The sequence below is a fragment of the Mus caroli genome, unplaced genomic scaffold (assembly GCF_978045245.1).
Source record: "Mus caroli unplaced genomic scaffold, Mus_caroli_1 scaffold_7, whole genome shotgun sequence".
Classification (NCBI taxonomy): Eukaryota; Metazoa; Chordata; class Mammalia; order Rodentia; family Muridae; genus Mus; species Mus caroli.
The window spans coordinates 87,775,863-87,788,528 of record NW_028227262.1 but is presented as its reverse complement, the minus strand read 5'-3'; positions in this window follow the sequence as shown (position 1 = coordinate 87,788,528).

Below are 12,666 nucleotides of genomic sequence, written 5' to 3'. Positions count from 1 at the left end.
CCAATATCTCCCTTATCTACACAGTGTGGGGATTATTATGTTTTAACAGAAATTCCTTCTGTAACGTATTGTACTTCCTTATGAAATTGGATGAATTAGAAGCAAAGCACATACGAGTCTGTTTAATGACTAACAGCCTCATGCCTCCAACTGGGCATCCTTATCACAAAAAGGTGTTATTATTTCTAATCTCGTGTGTGCCTGGCTGTTCTAACCCTGTTAATGCGCTACCGTCAGAGACTATTGACAAGTAAATGACCAGGGCCATCATTTCCTTTTGAATAAATAATAATAGCAAGCAACACAGGTCCCCACTGACTAAGCATCCTCAAAGCCAGGTACAGTTTGAAGGTTTCACACATACATTTCTTTACACAGTGTGATTACCTTGAAGAGGAAATGTTGTTAGTAGCATGTTACAGATGCACAAACTAAGCAGAGGTGAAGTCACTTGACCATGACCACAGGGATGCACACTAACAGGCATTTGCCCTTCACCTTCTGTAGGCCCCACATTAACAACACTAACAAGCATTTGCCCCTTCCCTTCCATGGTGCTTGGGAAATGCAGCTTGTAATTTGATGTAGTCCCTTAACACTAATAATGAAATCTGCAAATGTATGGGGCAAATCAACCAAGTCCTGAAACAGCAAACCTAGAAACACATAGGATTTATAAACTATTTAATATTTTCGGAAGTAGGAGACTCAAGTGTATTGATATTTATAAAATATTATAAACATGTTAGTCAATACTTACGAACTATTCTAAAAATTTTCAGTTGTCTTTTTTATCTACTGCATAATAATTTATTAAATACTTAAGGTATGTGTGCTGACCTTTTTCTGAACACATGACTTCCATGGTTGGATTAAAGACTTGAATTCAATCTAATCTTATAAACCATTGCTTTGGTGTTGTGTTAAGTACCCTCTGAGGAGCCTTTGAAAATGTGAATGTGCAGCTTACTGACCCCACATTTTTTTAAAACCTATTTTTAATGATGGTTTTTTAAATGTTTTAATCTCTCTTTAGCCCACCACCCAGCCAAGGTAGTAGAAAAGAAAGAATATGGGGAAAATGGACCTGTTTAGAAACGTTCGTTGGAGCAACTCCCATCCGTGTTGTCAGGAAATCGGCAGTTCAGTTCAGAGGTTAGCAGTGGCAGCTTGATCTACTTGTAAACACCTCACAGAAATATAGGATCAGCAGTAGTAGTGGCATGACCTAGCAGGAAGAGCCAGGCCTCAGCCTCAGCTAGAATCAGCAGGAGGGACACAGATGGATGCCAGGAGAAGTTCTTGGCTCTGTCTCTTTTAGGAAGTAAACATCAGTGAGGACTTGAGCCACAGCTATCTCTATAAGCAAGCCAAGTTCAGACTCCTTCACTCTCAGTCAAGTCCTATTTATACCTTCCAAACATCATGTATCCTCCATGTGTCTTGTCTTGGCACATGTACCTGTCTCAGATGACATCACTCTGCCAATCAGTCAGAGTCCACTGACTCTGGAAAAAAGCCAAGGCACACTACCAGAAGTTTTGGTGCATTTCTCTCTATGTAGTCCAGACAAATGTAGCTCAACTTCACAATATAAGGAGAACCAATACATGCGTATTGTTAGCAAAGAATCCTTCATCACGTGTCCCTTCACATGCTTGCATTAATAGAACATTCTTGTACCTGTGTCTGCTTCTGCTAAACATTCCTTCACATGTTTGCCCCAACAAAACACCATCTAAGAAAACTGACTTTTCAAAGAACCCCTAAGTTTCCACTTCATCCTAAGCTGCTATCTAGTAATGTCCCTGCTACAGGCTGTAAAAGTACTTCCCATTAGGTACATAGACATCTTGAGTGGGTAAGAAACCATTTGAAGGTAGAACACTGGGAGTAAATTTTGAAAACTTTTACAAACTGTAACAACCATGTTTTATGTGCTAGTTTTCAAATAGCTTCCCACTTCCTTTTGGAGATGGAATCCCATTATGTAGATCGGGCTAGCCTCAAACTTCCTTTGTAACCCAAACGATTCTGGAACTGTGGATTCTCTAGCCTGTCTCTTGAGAATTGTGATGATGGTTGTGTTCTACTAGACCCAGTGCCTCAATGTTTTCCCTTCTACTATTAATCATGGTGAAATAAAAATATGTTTGTTATATCAGGATTGATATAACACAAAGTGGCAATAAAAGAAAGAGAAAACTAACCTCTAGGAAGCAGAATTTTTCTTTAATCAGAACAACTGAAGGATACACCAATCTCACCTAGGGAGTGTAAACTCTCGGGGCGGGGGGGGAGGGGGGGGTGACGACAGTCAGGAACTCAGGCCGAAGAGGGAACTTCTAAGGAAAGTTTTATCAGCAGATGTGTCCTTTATAGTTCCAAGACCAACTGATGTCAGCAGATGTTCCTATTACTATGTTGGCTTTGCTGTCAGGTGGTATTCTTATCAATATGCTGAGTCAGGAGTTGCTCAGTTCCTCTGAGGTTCCTTGTTTTAGGTCATTAGCCCTTCAAGTGTAACCAGATCATTTTCCTCTAGCACAGTTATTGGACTACATAGAACCAAAAGGCATTTTTGTTCTGAATGAACTTAGTCACCTTTGCCATGTATCTTATTGGGTCCAGTAAACCTAACCTGCAACATCCCTTGCCTTCTCTTAACCACAAACTGAAGAAGTCATGTCATGCTGACCCTGTGCATTTGGGCCACTCCTTAAAGCAGCAAGTTGACTCCAGATGCTTTGGGAATCCAGACAAAGAGGAGCAGCCCTGGGGGAAGTTTGTGTTCAAGGAAGAAATAAAGGATGGGGAAAATTCTCAAGTTACATCACAAATGGTAAGTCTAGGCAGAAAATATGTGCATAAATGGAAGACATTTTTAAAAGTCACTAACACCTTGTATGTTGGTTATGTTACTACAATGGCTAAGGTCCAGTGCTTCACAGAACATTTGCTAAACAGCCACAAAGTGTCTTTCCATCAAGTCTGTGAGCTATCATGGACATAAACAACAATTCTTTTTTAAGACATACAACTGAAGAGGTGGTTGCAACTTAAATTCATGAACCCAGCTTTACCATACTTTCATACTAAATCCCTTGTGCTGATCCCTGCCGAGTCATCATGCTTCCAACAGTCCACATGTACCAAAACAGCCCAAGTTTCCTCTTACTCACTCCTAGTTGTCCTAGCTCTATTTAATGTCAATGGTTCTTGACAGCTTGTCATCATTTTCATTTGAATATATAACAATAATAGTAGCTAAGTGTGAAGTGCCTGCACATGGAACCATGACCTTGAATGAGTAGAGTCCTTCATCTCAAGGAAGTGTCTGATAATGTAAGTTTCACCTGGATGGTATTAGAATTAGCAAGAAAATATCTAGGCTCAATAAACAGCAGACCCCCACTCCAAACAATTCTGGAGAATTCCTGGTGGGTGGATAATTTGCACACTTCTGCAACAAAAGTGAGGAAAACATGGAGAAAGCAAGGCAGGGCAAGCTGTCAGCTCTCCACATGGGGATCAGGGAGATGTGAACCCTGACAGTCTTGCCTGCACTGTGATTTTGGTGCCGAAATATTCTGCATAGAGATTAGTTGTATTAAGTCAAGTACAACACTTCCTCTATGTTTCTCTGAACTATCTGAGGTACTTGGATACCCCAAATCCACAGGGATTAAGCAGGTGGAAATAGCTTAAGCTAACCTGGTTGTCTCCTTGAGTCCAACAGGAGGAATGCAGTTTTTCATGACATTATTTTTTTTTTCCAGTTTTACTTGAAGTTGAATTACAAACAAAATAACAATCATTAGCAGGGGCTAAAGCATTCTCATGTCCAGGAAGAAAAAACACAAAAGCTTAAGGGCAGCTGGTGCTGGGCTTGAGGCTGAGTGAAGGTCTTGCGACCTGGGGAGCAGCATCCTGACCCCTAACTTGTTCTTGCTGCAAACACCTACCACTCTGGAAAGGCTCCTAACACCAGCTTCCTCTGTGATAGAAAGAATTATTACAATCAAGAGAACTAGTCTTTTCCTCCAGTCTCAAAAACAAGTCTTCCTCAAGAGGAAAGGGGGACTGCTTACTCCTGACATCTGCGATTGTTTTGGCCTGGAGGCCTGCCGGCCTAGTAGCTCCCTCATAAACAAAGGGAGATTTTATTGACCAATTCATTTTCAAAGAGACTTGAAAAGACATTTAGCAATCAATTCCCCCCCTCCCCCATAGTGTCCAATTTGGATCTCTCATTCTCTCCTGCCAGAAAAGAACCTGCAAGCAATAGCAGCACAAATCATTCATGCAGGAGACAGACAGGAGTTATTAAATGATGGTGCTTTGTGCTCTCCCCTCCACCCTTGCCCTTTTTGGTTTTGATATTGAACATTTTGAGATGATTAAGCTTTATTTACTCCTATGAGTATTGTGATGAATTCTTCAGAGAAAACCAGATTCAAATCACACAAGCAATTGGCATGCTTATTGTGACAGTGACAAAGGCAAGGGGAAGGCAGCTGCCTCTGCTTCTCTGACCAACAGCGTTCTCAAGGAGAAGGACATTTTTTGACAGCCAAGGTCTTTCATTGTGAGCATCTGCAAGTGACTTCAGAATGGTTGGATTTCATTTCTCTTTGATGTCCAGTAGTAGCTAATTTGAAGGAAACACTGGCTCCAGCATCTCATTTCTTTTGTGGTTTAGAATGTAACATGTTCACCTCAAGCTATCTGTGTAACAGAAGACAATCACTGACGAAAGATTCTACTCGAATTCTAATTTCTATGTTTCCGCAAAATACAGTTTTCTAAATTTTCTTATTTTGTATCTTAGTCAAGAAAATAATTGTAAATAGAAGGTATCACTAGTTTGTGTAAAAATATGATTTTATTTGGATCATAACAACTTAAAAGCCAGACACTAAATCAATTTGATTGCTTATATGTTACTTTTAATTCTTTATTCATCTTTACTCCATGGAATTTTCTAAAATTAATGCATTTTTAAAAGGCCAATCATTTCCATATTCTGTGTCTTATTTGTAAAGAAACTATATTCAGAAAAGCAGAAATAACTCTGATGTTCATTGTAATATGTATGAAAGTGGCTACCACATTATTAAGGGAATACATCACATACTAACCAGTTCCTTCAAGTTACATGTGACTTCTTTCAGTTGTCTCCTACTTCTTCTAGAAAGAGAAAAGAAGAAATGCCAGGAGACAGGACTGGGGCAAAGCATCTTCAATTTCCTCCCCAATACTAAGCACACTGCATTCCAAAGTGATTTCCCTCCATGATAGAATATAAGGAAAGCCTGCTGCCACTGGAGTGAACTCATCCTGAAATCCACCAGTAAGGAGATATAGTTGAAGGAGACTTTCAACACAGTAGAGTTGAGGCTGGGTGGGCAGGAAGGAGATGAGGCTGGCAAGAGAGTGGGGGACTCTGCTTAGCCGATGTCTGAACATCTATAAACTTCAGTTTCTATTAGTCTCCAGTTTCCCTAGGTAAACCTTTCTCACATCTGTTTGGAAAGAAATTCTCATAAAAACTCATTGACATGTTCATAACACAATGCTAGAAATAAGTGGGTATTGATCTCATGATAAAGTTTCTCTTTCATGATCATATTTTTTCTGAGTAAAGAGAACATTCTAGTGTAGTAGTAAAGCTTATCCACTACAATTGTCTTGAAACACTTGACAATCTGGACCTGTTATGCTGCTTTATAGTCTGTGTTTCTGGAATTTTCCTTTATGTAATTTTAATTCCATTCCTGCTAATATTGCTATCATACTGTCCTAATTTTCTTTTCTCCCCATACTTCTTTTTGCTGAGGAACAATATTAAATTGCAATTCATTAATTACGTCATCATAAAAATCTATAGTAACTTGAATTCTTCATTTGTTTATGTATGAACCTCCTACATTTTCTAGATTTTTCTTATCTGATGTAATTATGCCTATTTTTAGCATTATATTTTTCTTTTTGTAACCATGCAATTGAAGTTAATTTATGTTAAATAGAAGTGAGCGGGTCTGCTTAAATAGATCATAGAAAAATGTCATACTTCATGTGCTTAGATGAAGAATAATCAAATTTAACACTCTGCAATCATCCCAAAAGACAGGAAGGACTTCGAGGAAGAGCTAAGGCTCTTTCAGAACAGGCCATGCATGCAGAACCCAGACCACAACTCACACGCAGTCTGCCTCAACACAACAACAATACCAGAGAAGAAAATCGACAGAGTAGTTCTGCGGCAGGTATGCCTTGCTGCTGAAACACAGGCTAGGCAGTCCGCTCTGCAGCAGCATTTGTGTTTTTTAATGTTTGGTTTGCATTGTCCACAGGATTTTGATGTTACTGTTAGATACACTGCAGAAAAGAGCAAGCCCACGATGAACAGAGGAGTGGGTGAGCAGTGGGTTTTGTGGCAATTGGAGTAAGCAAAGCACTGGCTCATCTCAGGAACAATAAACTGACTTTTGCAAAGGAACAAGATATGTCGGAAACATTTCACTGTAGCATTATCAAAGATGGCAGAAGTCACTGCTCAGGATGGTGTTCTGTCCTTCCGAGACACCTCTACTCTGGAGTTTCCCATGGTTGGAAATCCACCTCACACACAGCCATCTCTGATTCTTCATATTTACGTTCCCAAAATGTCGGCTCTTCCTCCTACCCTCCAAAGGCTTCTTTCAGATGGCTAGCTCTAGGCCCGAGGATAGATTTAAACATCAGAGATAGATGAAGAGCTGCTCCAGATTCACACTCCATTTATCATCCATCTCCACAGCTTTATCTTGCAGATGTGGAAGGTCAAATGTGTCCTCTACTACTGTGTGAAACAGCTTAAGTGGCAAAGGTAGCAGATTCTTTGCTGTAAGTACAAAGTAAGTATTCTCATGGTTTAAATAGTCATTCTGTGAGCCACTTGTGAGTATATATTTATGTGGGAAATGCTTTTCACAACTAGAAAATCCCATTAAATCACTACATGTAGAGATGTTTTTCCTATTATAGCTTCTCTAACAAAAATAGGTTTTAATTAAGCTTCCTCACCGACTTTTAGAGGATGAAATCACAGTACATGTCCTTTATGAGCTGAACCAAAGGAAAGACAAACACCATGTTGGAGATGGCAGTTGTTATTATTGTCATAAATAACTACTAACATTTACATTGCATTTTACAGTGGGAGTGCGCTAGCACACAAATCACCTCATTAAATAAGACAAATGAGGTGTTCACAGTCAATAATTTCAGTTCAAGACTAAGACAGTTTAAACTTGTTTTCCTTCTCATTACCAAACTTAAGGAGTACATCTATGATTCTCACTCATGATCACACATTATCAGTGGGTTTTCCAAATACAACTGAGTGGGACAATGAGGTGAGTAAGAGTGGTGTCCTCAAGGCACATGATTAGAAAATAGAAATTGCCTTTGGCATCAGCATAAAGCATGAAAGATCATGGACTGATAGGTTCATGAAGTAAGAGGTAGTACAACTTTAGAATGCAGAGGCAGCATGGAAGTGGTTCTACAAAATTCATGACCCTTGAGAAACTGTTAACTCTACAGAAAAATTTTGGAAACAGTTTCCAAGAACATTTAGGAAATAGATTTGAGCTGTTGGTGGAGAAGTTGTGATGAAAGAAAATGCTCTTGGTCAACCAAGCCCAGCTGAAGGTCACTGGTGCCCATAGCAAACAGCCTGCAGGTATAGCTTTTCTCCTAATTCTCTAACCAGAAGTATTTGTTATTTTACTACTTATTTAAGATGTATAGTCTATTACAATATTATGAACAAGTGTAGATCCTCATATAGCTAGGAAATGTGAGCCTTGGAATCCTTTCTTGTTATAGCTCCCTCTGGCATTTATAGCCCTCCAGCATAGATCAGCAAGGAACAGAAAACAGAGATCCCAGGATTTTGACAAAAGTTCTCAGATTATGAAAAGCTCTGATGAATTTGGGGACCGAGACTAAAGAGGAATGAGTGTAGGGGTCTCCCACATTCATGAATTCTGAATCTATATAGGTTCAGCCCAGGTACAGGCAAGTATCTGGTTGTGTGCTGTATAACTGGACCTACAACGATTCCCTCTAAACCATTGTCTCTCATTATTCTGTACACGGTGTGGTATATAGCCACCAACATTGTGTTTATATAAGAATTTGGGAATGATCTAAAGTTGTGAGATGTTCTGGGTTATATCCAGTACTGAACCATCATTTTCGCTAAGAGACATAAGCATCCACATATTTCACCAGTAAGGTCAAGGTCCAGGGATCAATATCCTGTGGATATGGAGGGAAAACTGTTGTAAGAAAAATAAAGCAATATTTGTTTGTGTTGCTTTTGAGGGGGACAAAGCAGAAAGGCAAGCAACACCTTGGAGAGGGAAGGGAATGTCCACCAGTTTGAGACATGAAGAAAGATGGGAAGATGAGAATATAGCTAGGACTCTACCAGAAACTTGAAAAGAATAGTGATGGAGGACGGTAGGGTAAAGTCTTTGTTTTTGAAATATCCAAGATATAGTTAGAAGGTAGAATTTCCTATTCAATTTAGTTTTTATTGAGCAATTTCTGAGCTTCAGTCCTGAGGTGGGCTAAAGGCTGGTATCTGCATATACATATCTAATTAAGAAAAGGTACAGTTAGAACCAAAAAGATAATTGTATTTTAAGTGAATAGTGTAAAATGTGATTAAAATCAAGAAGGCCACAAGAAATATTGCAAAAGAGAATAGTTAAACATTATGCTGCCTTCCTGGTCCCAGCTTTCCTATGGAGAACTCAGATAAAAAGTTGGGGGTTGGTTTTTATGAGTACTCTCAGGGATCATAAGACCCTGACTCTGACCACCAAGCTCTGGACAAGAGCAGTTGAAGAGCCTATGTGAAAGGGTTGAGGGTGCTGATCACCCTCAACAGACCTCAGTGGCATTCACCTGGACCTGGATTTACTGTTGTGCATGTGTTGGGGAGTCTGCTCTGTTTTAGGTGAGCCCTATGTGTGCCGAGTCCTGCATGACCATGCAAAGGATGATATGACAAGGTTCCTGCCCTCGGGCCAGAGCCAGCAGCGCATGAGACTCCACAGTGTTGCTGTGGGGGTAAGGCTCGTTTGTGTGTGCATATTCTCATGTTCCTCCTTTGGGAAATGTTCTCCATGCCAAGGTTAATGACTCTGTGATAATTAGAAGCAGCACAAGTCCAGCAGGTGTAAGTATGTCTAATATCTCAGCAAAATGGTAAACACTGAGACCTTCAAGTCAGCCCTTAAGGATGTGGGAAAGACCTCTGAAAACAGGAGTTCAAGTTTCTCCACTAGGCCGGGCGTGGTGGCGCAGGCCGGGCGTGGTGGCGCACGCCTTTAATCCCAGCACTCGGGAGGCAGAGGCAGGCGGATTTCTGAGTTCGAGGCCAGCCTGGTCTACAAAGTGAGTGCCAGGCCAGGGCTACATAGAGAAACCCTGTCTCGAAAAAACCAAAAAAAAAAAAAAAAAAAAAAAAAAGTTTCTCCACTATACAAAATATAAGGATGTAATGTGAATTGTATAAGGGGCTTCATGGACCTAAAAGAACAGAAGCAACTGCACTATGAGTCAGCTTGTCAGAAAGATGCAAGAGAAGGGGATAAAGAAATTTCAGGAGTGGTGATTTCAGGGCAGGATCCCACCGGCTCAGTTTATAGTTTGTGCTTATGAAGGCAAGCAAATTCCTGAGTTCAAGGTCAGCCCTGCACAGAGGGAGATTAGGTCCAGGCCCTACTAGGAGTGGTAGGAATGGTAATCTCAATACAGGGTCCCACCCAGAAATACTTATTGTGTGTCCTTATGAAGGCAGGCAGATCTCTGAATTCATTTGCAATGTTAAAAACATGTGCGTGCTGTCTTTTGCTAAAAATCAAAGGGCTGGAGTCATGGAATGCTGATTTGTGGGATAATCAAAAGGGAACCTAGAGTAAATGACTGAATCGATATGTAATAAAAGACTAGGTTATTGGTCTGCAAGAGATGAGCTATCCAGAGAGGTTTTAGATTTGTTTTCTAGCAAGAGAGAACTGTCTCAAGCAGAGAGCTGTCTGGAAACCTGTCTCAAGCAGAACAAAGGCCATAAGCTTGGATTCATGATTGACTTTGAGTTGTTTTTTCACCGCTCTCAAACACCCCTTCTCTCAGAAAACTCTAAGTTGAGGCTGGTCATTGACACAGGTGGATGTGGCCACTTGCAAACCACACACAAAACTAAGCAAACCTATTGATAACCAAATTTTCTTTTATTCTTGCCCATATGACTAGTTCCTGGATTTTTACCAAGGATATATATATATATATATATATTTCATATTTTTGTTCTTTGTAAAAATATTACTTTTGAGTCTGATTTATTCTTTATTGAGAAAACAATACCCACGAGACTTATTTTGACTATTATTTGTTTTAATTGCATACCCCATTGAGAAAAGTTCTGTTATAGAGGACAAATGCTATTCTAGATAATTTGAATGTGAGATTTATACCTGTATAATAAATGGGCTACCGTATTTGGGTAAAAGCTACCAAAAAACCCATAAGGATGAATTTTTATTTAGAGAGACAGAGCTATAAAGCATATAGTGCAGTAGGTTTGTGCAGATGTCTGGGAACTGATGCAAATGGTGGGAATTTGTGGAATCAGGAAGTTGGCTAATAAATTAGGAAGTGATTGCCTCCAGAACACAAATATCAATGTGATTTACTAGAACAAACTAGATGTCTCCTTCTCATTTGTCCTTCATCTGTCTGCCTTCCAAGTGTAGGTCATGATGGGTCATCTCACTGTGGGAATTGCATCAGGTAGGGAACCTCAGGAATCCTGACAGTATGGCCTTCGCACACTTGTAAGAGGATAGTATGCATTTTTAAGTTATTCAGTTCTTGGTATCAGCTACAAATCCTTCCTGATTGTGGCCTCGGGGAGTTAATTCAGTAATATATTCTATTAATTAAAATATTTAGAATAAGTAGCACATATGAATAAAACATGAGAAAAAAATGAAAATCTTTACTAATATAGGGGAAAATCACATGGAAACTTGAGTAACAGAGGCTGATAGTTCTTCATTAGTGTGACACTCCCTTGACTGAGATATCTGAAAAAGGAGGGGAGATTGTTGGTTATCACATATTCTAAGGGAACATCTGCAAAATAACAGACAAGAGGTAGAGACACTAAAGTTCTCAGGACATCAGGTCTCCTGTGCTCAAACCACATAAGTACAGTTCTCAAATGAGGGGCAAGGCCCGCTTTCCTACCCTCATGTCTTTGCAACCAGCTCTCCTGAGCTCATGCCACGAGGGCCAACTCTACTGGGAGATGAGTGGAATTGGGCTGTATGATGTGACAATAAAATAAATCAATAAAGATGTTTAATTTAAAAATCCTCACTACATAATGTTGGAGATTGGTTCTAAGCTATTGAATTAATTCAGAATCTGAGTGTCCAAATGCTGAAGGTCCTTGTCCCCAGTTGGATTTTGATAGACCAATGATGAGCCAATGACTAATGGCTGGGAGGAGAACAAGAGGCAGAACTTTTAGATTTGCATGGGTTAGGAACTGGAAGAGAGGAAGAAGAGGTATAATCATGACCTGGAGGGATACAGATCAGATTTAGAGCTGCAGAAGAAAAATCATACAAAAGTAGGTGAGAAGGAATGCAGCCCTGGGAAGGGTTGCCCAGAAGTGTCTTGGGCAGCAAAGACTAGGTGGCTGCCCAGAAAGAGACCGGGCAACAAAGACAATGTATAGAATTAGAGGGCGTTAAGCCAGGAGGAGAGAAAGGAATGTGTGTTAGCCGTGAGAAAGATTAGAACTGCCCAGGCTTTGAGCAAGTCAAGACATATTCAAATTTAAGATGAACTGATTTTACATTTATGTGTGTGTGTGTGTCTTTGTGTCCTTCATTCATGAATCCAGATAGCTCTTGAGTGGGTGCACACATGAGATCTGTTGGGAACACAAAGCAATTTAGCCAAACTACCACTATAAGGCACAGGAAGAATGGCATCACTGCTCACAGTAACCCTTCCCTGCTAATAAACATTGATGGGGGTAATCTCTAAATAATGTCAGTAACCTTCATTAACAGGATAAAAAAAATCACTAAAGGTTCACTATCGTTCTTTTCTCCAAGGAAGGGGTGGAAGGGTGTGCATCTATATGAATTAGTGTGTAACTAGGTTTAAAAAAAAGAATAAAAGAAATGAACAAAAACAAAATCATTTGACTTTAATAAGTGCTAATTATCAAAGTAAGTTCACCTGAGCAGCACTATTGGCATCCTGAGAAACTCACTCGAAATGTAAAACCTCTAACTCTAAATTGACTTTCTAAATTAGCCAGTTTTCTGTTTCTAGAAATAAATACTTCAATCTAGGTACCATATAAAGAAAAGAGATTTATTTAAATAATAAATTTCAAGGCTGATACAGCATTTTGCCAGCTCTAGTAAAGGTCACCACACTCTAGTTAGGATTTCAATAGAGCTACTCTCAGTGACTTCCCAACAGGCCACATCTTGTCACTATGGGACCAAGGTCCTGGCATATGAAGTCTTGGAGGATTACACAAATCATAGTATCCACCAACCAAATACTGGGTGGGGT